Here is an 8,514-nt window from a genome sequence, read left to right as displayed (position 1 = left end):
TAATTCCTAATTTTTTACATTTTCTCCCTCTCTCTTTTTTTCTCTCTCTCCATACTAATCAAATATATTAGAACTTCAACTTTTTTTTCCATTTATTCGTTTTTTTTAATTGAGATATAATTGACAAATAGCATCATGTTAGGTTTAGGTATACAACTTAATGATTTGATATATGTCTATATTGTGAAATGATTACCAAAATAAATTTAATTAACAGCTGTCATCACACATAGTTATTTTTTTCTTGTGATAAGAACTTTTAAATTTTATTCTCTTAGCAAACGTACAATACAGTGTTATTAACTATAGTCACTATGCTGTACATTACATATCCAGACTATTGGGGTGCATGTGTAATTTTGAATTAAGGTTCCCTCTGGATATATACCCAGGAGTAGAATTGCTGGATCATATGGTAGTCTATTTTCACTGTTTTTGAGGAATCTCCATACTGATTTCCATAACAGCTGCACCAATCAACATTCCCACCAACAGTGTAGGAGGGTTCCCTTTTCTCCACACCCTCTCCAGCATTCATCATTTATGGACTTTTTAATGATGGCCATTCTGACTGGTATGAGGTGATACCTCAATATAGTTTTGATTTGCATTTCTCTGGTAATTACCGATATTGAGCATTTTTTCATGTACCTATTGGTCATTTGTATGTCTTCATTGGAGAAATTGCTTGTTTAGGTCTTCTGCCCATTTTTAGATTGGGTTGTTTGTTTTTTCTTATTAAGTTGTATGAGCTGTTTATATGTTCTGGAGATTAAGTTCTTGTCAGTCTCATCTTTTACAAATATTTTCTCCCATTCTGTAGGTTGTTGTTTTGTTTTGCTTATGGTTTCTTTTGCTGTGCAAAAGCTTGTAAGTTTAATTAGGTCCCATTTATTTATTTTGCCTTTATTTCTATTGCTTGGGTAGACTGCCCTAGGAGAACATTGCTGAGATTTATGTCAGATAATGTTTTGTCTATGTTTTCTTCTAAGAGGTTTACAATGTCATGTCTTATGTTTAAGTCTTTAAGCCATTTTGAGTTTATTTTTGTGTATGGTGTGAGGGAGTATTCTTACTTCACTAATTTATATGCAGCTGTCCATTCATATGCTTTTTTTGTCATCTGTAAATCTTTCGTGAATGCTATTTTATTGCTCAAATGACTATTCTTAAAGTTTTATGAACATCTTTGGAAATATATTAATTTCTTACATTATAAAAGCAACACAAACTTGCTATAGAAATTCCATTAGAATGGAAGTCTAAACAGTAAAAGTGAAAGCCCATTGAAACCCCTGGAAAAGTTATTACTGAATGTTACACTTTCAGGTTTATTGATGCATAAATAAGTATGATTTTCTATACAAATATGATTATACTGTAATAAATTTAAGTTTATGTTGATTTCCCTCTCTACCATCACAAGTTTTGGTTCAGTCAAAATCATATTTCATTTTAGTTTGACTGTTCACTTTCATTTCATATTTTGGTTCAGTATTTCCTAAAAACTGCATCAAGATCACAACCAAATCAGAATCCTTTAGTCTTTATTTGTTTTTCTGTTATCCTTGCTTATCACCAACCCTTCTATTTTAAGTATTCCTCTTTGTTCATTTTGTTTATTTTGCTGAAGAATTTCCTTGCATTTTTTTTGAAAATTAGATACATTTATTTTGCTGTACACATTAAGTGATAATGTTATTTTCATCTAGCATTTTGTGTTGCAAAAATGAAGTTGGACAGTGGTCAAATGCAAATTCCTTTGTAATAATTCATTCCATTATTTTCAGGATAAGTTAAGAAATTTTCTAGGATATGTCTTGATAAACATATTCATTCATTATTTTTGCTCAGTGGTCAATCGTGAAGTCCCAAGTTTTTGTTCGTCTCAGTCATCCTCTATTGTCCTGTTGTTTTACCCCTTCTCCAGTCTGTTTTCTCTTTCTTCCTTTTGCATTAAATTGATCTTCTAAATATATCCTCTAAGTCTTTTTTGTCATATATTTTTCTTTGTTTAGTCTTCTATTTTGTGGAAAATTTCTTTGCTTTATATTCCAGATCTCTAATTTGGCCTTTGGTTGGATTTTAATTACTTCAATTTTAAGCATTTCTTTTGAGCAGTTGTTTCCTTATTCTTTGATTTCTACTTTAGAAATAGTACCTTATCTTGTTCTTGTTTCTTGAACAAAACATCCTCCTGAAAGTTTTGGAGGTTGCTAATTAGAGTTCCATTTTTTTAATCTTTAGTTTTCTTCAATATCAATTTTTCTGCTTAAACATCTTAGTAGCTCTTTCTTTGCCGCCCTTGGTTTTTCTCAAATGTCTGATAATCTTTCATTGCTCATTTATATTTATAAATGATAGGCTGGGATGATGAGTATTTGAAATTGACGTGGATTTCCTTTTTTGTGCATATCTGTTTCCATTAGAGGTTCCCCCCTTACTGAAAGGAATGAGTGCTGATGGGCCTGCTGATGGGCATGTTTCTCCTTAAAGTGGATGAGGGAGGCAAGTTGGGGTCCCATACACTGGTCAAAGTAAGGAATATTTAGCCTTAATACTAGAATTCTTTTTAGTGTTTTCATTCCTGGAAAAGCCACCTTTCTTCCCTACTCACCTTCTCTGCATGACTGTTATGTAGGACCAGAATTTCCTGAAGCTCTGTTCTACTTTTCTCTCTTTCCAAACTCAAAAAATGTTAGGACATCCTCTCATTGCAGCTACTAACGGGGGACTTGCCACCATGGAAAATGTTCTCAAGGCTTGGTTCTGGAAGCAAACATCATAGCTAGCCTCCCTGTCCATGAGCAGGAGTGGACAGGGACTACAGACCAAGCTGCTCAGAGGCAGTCCCTTAATTGTTCTGAGTACTGCCCCATGGCCAGGGTCTCCTCCATTTCTGATTTGTATTCTCTGCATTTGAAGATTCTAGAACTCTTGGGGTGAACAGCTTTCTTCTCCTCAGCTGCCTTTTACCCCCTCCTGTTTTGTGTATAGTTTATTCTACTGTGGTTGCTCTATCTGATCTTATTAGTTTTCTAACTTCTAGAAATTCCCCCAAATAGGTGGCCTACTGGTGGTATGCTTTACTGTTCCTCAGGTTGTTATAAATTTATTTTTCAATTATATATTTTGTGTCATTTCAAATAGATTTGGGCAGAGAAAGGAGGTAAATGTGTGTACTTAGCCTGCTGTATTGAAATGGAAGTCTTCACCTATTTTTGATCCACAAATAAGGTTCTACAGGATAATCAAATGTAATTTGTTACCAGTAGGTAGATTCTAGTTTAAACTATCTTTTAGTTTCTAAATGAAATTCCTCAAGCATAAATTCTTATCCTGGGGTCCATGAATCTCTAGAGATCAATTAACCCCTGTGTTCCTAAATAATCTCTAGGGAATTTTAGGGAAAAAATTATAATAAAGCCCTTTAAAAATAACTTTTTCATTGCTTAAAATGGCAATGGACAACAAATTAAAGATAAATAAAATCTAACACTGCACATATTCAGGAAAACTTTATGCAAAGTAACTTCTCTCCAGCATTATAAGAGATTTTAACATACAGAAAAGTTGAAAGAATTGTACAGCAAACACTCATATACTCACTTAGTTTGGACAATTACACTTAACTCTGTTTGCTTTATCTCAGATCTAACCCTTCCTCTATTAATCAATACATTTTTCTTTCCTTTTTGACGTATCGCTAAGGAAGTTGCAGTCATTAGTGCACTTTAGAAGGTACTAGACAATATATTTTCTCTGCTTTTCCTTCCTCTCATTTCCTTTTTTCTTTTTATCATCATATTCTCATGACACTAATAAGTGGGCTTCCCTTTGGACATCGGCTTTTGTCTGCTTGGTTGGCTAATTGGGTGGATGTTTAGACATGCAAACCAGATTGGCTGTTTTAAGGACCTGGGAAAGCTCAGCTCTTCTGTAAAGCCTTTTTTGATCCAATGGGTTGACAGACCTTTTTCCTGTAATCTTGAAACGCTTTGGGCAGATCTCTGCTATTTATCAGATTGATACTGTGAGTCTTCCTTTATATGAATGTCTCCTCCTTTTGACAATAGGAGTCTATATATGCATGTGTGTGTGTGTGTTTGTGGTTGTGGGGGACAGTGCACTAGAGACTGGGTCTTATTTATCTCTGTGTCCAAGAGCTAAAAGAATTCTCAGAATACATTACATGAACAAATCAGTTGGTGAATAAATAAATCAATGCTTGCCTACTTTGACTAGACAAATCAGTTCAAAATTATCTTTATAATCATTGCTTTTTTAGTACCTTATCAGGTTAAATTAGAAGGATTGATTTACTTAAAAGTATTTGCAGTCCACAAGATAGGTATGGTTTTGGTGTAGTTCTTAAAGTAGGTGGAAAGATGGTTGGAAGTGAAGCTTCTTACCTGATTCCAGACTGAAAGCCAAGAATAGATATCACTATGCAAAAATGGAATCTATCAAGTTGTAATCTCAGATTCCTGGAAAAACCCAATGTCATGTCTATTCTGCTTTGCTAATGTCATCAGAAACTAGTCATACTTTTTCATTAGGAGTAATATATACCAAATGATTGTAAAGAAATTGCTTCTGTTTTAAATTTTTCTTATTTTTGGAAATTTTCCCAAGGTTAATGTTAGTAACTGATCTAACAGTACCCATCTCAATAGTTGAAATAAAACCTTACATTTGACCCAGCTTCTCTGTATGTCATAGCTTCCTCTGAGACCAAGTGAGTCAAGAGCCAGCCACGCTCAAGAAATATAGGGCAGGTGTTAAATGGGAACCAACATTTTTTGATGAAATATGATGTGCTTGGCACTGTATTAGGCAATTTACCTTGGTTGTTTTTGTCTAAAGTGGTCCCCAGTTGAGGGAAAATTGAATTAGCTGGTTGAAATAACTCAGTTGATCTGTCTACATGGCTACTGGTCATTGGTTGCTTGCTGATTTGAGACTAAGGAACTTTTTCTTCTCTTTTGTGTCTGTCTTCATGATTTCACATCATACTAGAGGGTTAAATCACCAAGCAAGGCCCACAGGGGATACTGGGCTCACATCAATATTTACTTTTAAAAAATGAAAGTACTTTGGAGAGTGCACTGGTGGGCAAGACCTAGGGAAGACCTCTTGGGTCCAGTTTTTGCTTTTGTTCAAATCATAGATTCCTGATCCTTTAGACAAAGGACACAGACCTGTTCCCCCTCATCCTCTTTGCTCTCCCCCAGCAGCCTGCAGCCCTTTGGTAGCCCAGGGAGTTCATTTGACCAGATGTATCAAATGTGGCCTAGGAGGGGATTAAAGTGTAATTTTCCCTGGGAGAGTGCCACACTCTGGAGTCCTTTCTGAGCCCAGTACACCTGCAGGAACCATCCCAGAAGCCTGTGCCTGCTTGTGGCACCAACGCACCTCCCAGGCCCCACTTGGTGGCTGGGTTCCCCAGGATACTGCTTTAGGGCAGTCTGTGCTAGTGGGAGCAGATAAGAAGTGAGCTTAGAGGGGATTTTTATCAGCTGCTGTGTTCACAGAGGCCAGATGATCTTCAAGGAGTTGCTTAGAGATTTAAAGTACTGATGTGACAAAGATTCTTTGATTCCAATGTTCCAGCCATCTCCCCGCAGCCAGTGTTTATGTAAACTTGAAAAAAAAACCTGCCACTACTGTTCATTGCCTTCGTTTTTCAACCTTAATGGTAATTACATTCCAAAGCCTAGGAGAAATTTAGCGTCCTTCAAGTCTGGGGTTAGATTCTCCCTTTGATATGGCATTTGGAGTGTTGTAGTCCAGTTCTTGGGGGCTTGGGCAGAGTGGGCTGTAGGAAACAACAGAGGCTGCTCTCCCGTGGTTTTGAAGTCACTCCCTGGAAAGCTTTAGTTTGTTTATTGACTATTATTGTATATGCAAAGTTCTGACTTAAAAGACTTGAAGTCTCTTTTTGTTTTAATATATGAATCAAAATTCAATAATTAGAAATTGTGGCTTTCTCACTGCACCCTGAGAAGACTGTAATCTCTTTCCCAAGCCCTCAGCCTCCTCTTATTCCCCTCATGTCTCTTTCCTCTCAGACTCAGAGCCTATCTCCTTTCTTTAGGGCACTTTTTTTAATGGAGGTACTGGGGATCGAACCCAGGACCTCATGCATGCTAAGCATGTGCTCTACCACTGAGCTATACTCTCCCCTATCTTCTTGCTTTGATGGCCTGTTGGCCCGTCTTCCCAAGCATGGGGCTCTGTGAAGGAGAGAGACCTGTCCCATCAGTTAGGAATCTCAAACCAAAACAATACAAGGGAATATTAAGATCTGAGACCGTTCCACTCCAATCAAGGACATATGCTTGTCCTTTGCCAGCTTTAAGTGACTCTCCCCTGCCTTCTTCTAAGGGTCTTAGATATCCCTACCATCATATATTTTCCTTCCTCAATCTGTCTTTATTCTTATACCTACTTTCTTATAAGAGCAAAGGGAAAAAAAAAGATTTTGAATGGGGGAATAGAGTTTTGTGTGTGAGAATAAAATTTTTTGTCTCTCCTTCACTCCTTTTCTCTATCTAGTCAAGGCCTTAAGGATGATGTTGGTGGGCACCAAGAGACCATATCTTGGTCTCGAGCATCTCAGCCACCCCTTGGGCAATTTGTGATCTCTGTTTGGCACCCTTGCTGCCACTGAATCCTTCCCTAGCCCGTGCATTGGTGACCCTTGCCTTCAGACTGGTATTGGAATGGTGCCACGGGCTGTGAGCACAGTCACGCAGGTGAAAGGAACCGGATCCTGTTCCTGGAATCCAGGGCAAGGATCCTGATGGAGACTTTTTCTTCCTCTTTCACAGGCTGAGCCTCTGGCAGACTTCTTTTCCATCCGTCCAGGAAAGCCAGCTTTCAACAAATAGAGTTTTAAGCTTTAATCCTGCTCTTGCCTCCAAGAGCTGGCCCAGAGCATAGCTCTGTTTGACTGGGAATATGAACTCCACAGGATTTAGTAGATAGATACTGGCATTTTTTCAACTTGACTCTATTAAGTAAAAATTTAGGGGCAGATGCAGGTTTTGTGAGGCTTGAAACCTTGCTCGTGACATTTTGAAACCACTAACCTGATAGGAGGTGTGACGAAGTAGAAGATAGACGGGAAAGAGACAGTAGTCCTATGAATTGGATTAAAATGTCTTTCTTTAGCAGCTTAAAAAACCAACAACATAGGACCATGTGAACATGTTACTAGTGGTCATCCAAGGCCTTGGAAGGAGACTGTGCAAATGAGGAGCCCTGCAGTTCCTGCTTCATTAGCTTCATTGTAAAGTTGCCCATGTAGGAATGTTTCCCTCTTAAAAAATGAAAACGCACCCTTCCTGTCCCCCAAACCACATTTATGTTTCTAAAAATGCTTTTCAAATGATCTTTGCACAATTTCATAACATATCAAGAGCCTGAAAATATTCATGTTTTATTTATCTCAGTAATTCTCCTTTTGGCAATGGTCTAAGAAAACTAACTAGAACACCTTTATGCACAAAGATATCTATTGCAGCATTATTTATAATAGCCAAAAAAAATGGACAAACTTTAAGGACTAACAACATGGGAATGACTAAGTGAAATATGATATACTCACCTAGTAAATATTATACCATTAGTGCCAATAATTTTTTTCTTTATAAAAAATTATATATAATAATCTGGGAAAATTCTAATATATTAACATGATCAGAAAATAACAGCACACAAAAGTTATATAAAGGGTTTATATAAGCAGCTAATTGATAACATTGTCTTTGCATTTCTAGTTCTTTGGAACTATTCTTGCACTACATGTATCTTCTTAGGTGAGCAAAAAAAAGTTCTGAGTCCTTTGGGTCTTTGGAATTTCCAAAGTTGAGGACCAACACTGACCATATTAGAAGAAAGTCTCATTTTTAAAAAACCATCTGATTTTATATTGTTTTTTAAAGATAATTCTCAATACTAATGGGAATGTGATGAAATCAGCACTTTTATTTATTGCTGATTGAAGAATAATAAACACACCTTTTTTGGAAATTGTTTTGGTAACATTAATAAAAAGCCTTATATGTATTCATAACTTTTGACACAGTAATTCCAAATCTGAGCATTCTGTTACAAATAAATTACCAGAAATATAAAGATATCATACATAAAGATTCAATTACAATGAAATATATAATAGGAAAGCATTACTAACAACTTAAAGATCCAACAATGGAGAAATTATTTTTAAAAACTACTGTGTATTTGTAATAGCATATTAGTCATTGTAATAGTGAAATAAGTGAGAAAAAAAAGAGAAAACAAACGTAAGGACATACAATGGAGCTATGAGTGAGGTTAATACAAAAATACACATGAAAAAATTTATTTTGTTAACAAATTCCAATATATACCAGTCACTCTTGTAAGTTCTTTATGACTATTAAGCCACTTGATCTTCATGACAACTCTTGAGGTTGGTTCTATAGTCATTTGCATTTATGGCTGATAGACTGGCCCCATATCACA

General features: G+C 36.3%; 1 non-coding gene across 1 annotated transcript; it reads right to left on the bottom strand.

The window, feature by feature from the left end:
* Nucleotides 1-6,111: 6,111 nt before the first annotated feature.
* Nucleotides 6,112-6,184, bottom strand: TRNAA-AGC (transfer RNA alanine (anticodon AGC)). Its single transcript has one exon. It is a non-coding gene; the product is annotated as a tRNA-Ala (tRNA).
* Between the last annotated feature and the right edge of the window lie 2,330 nt (nt 6,185-8,514).

Source organism: Vicugna pacos, chromosome 7, assembly GCF_048564905.1.
Source record: "Vicugna pacos chromosome 7, VicPac4, whole genome shotgun sequence".
NCBI classification, from domain to species: Eukaryota; Metazoa; Chordata; class Mammalia; order Artiodactyla; family Camelidae; genus Vicugna; species Vicugna pacos.
Note: the sequence above shows the minus strand (reverse complement) of the source record. Positions and strands in the feature narration are given on the sequence as shown.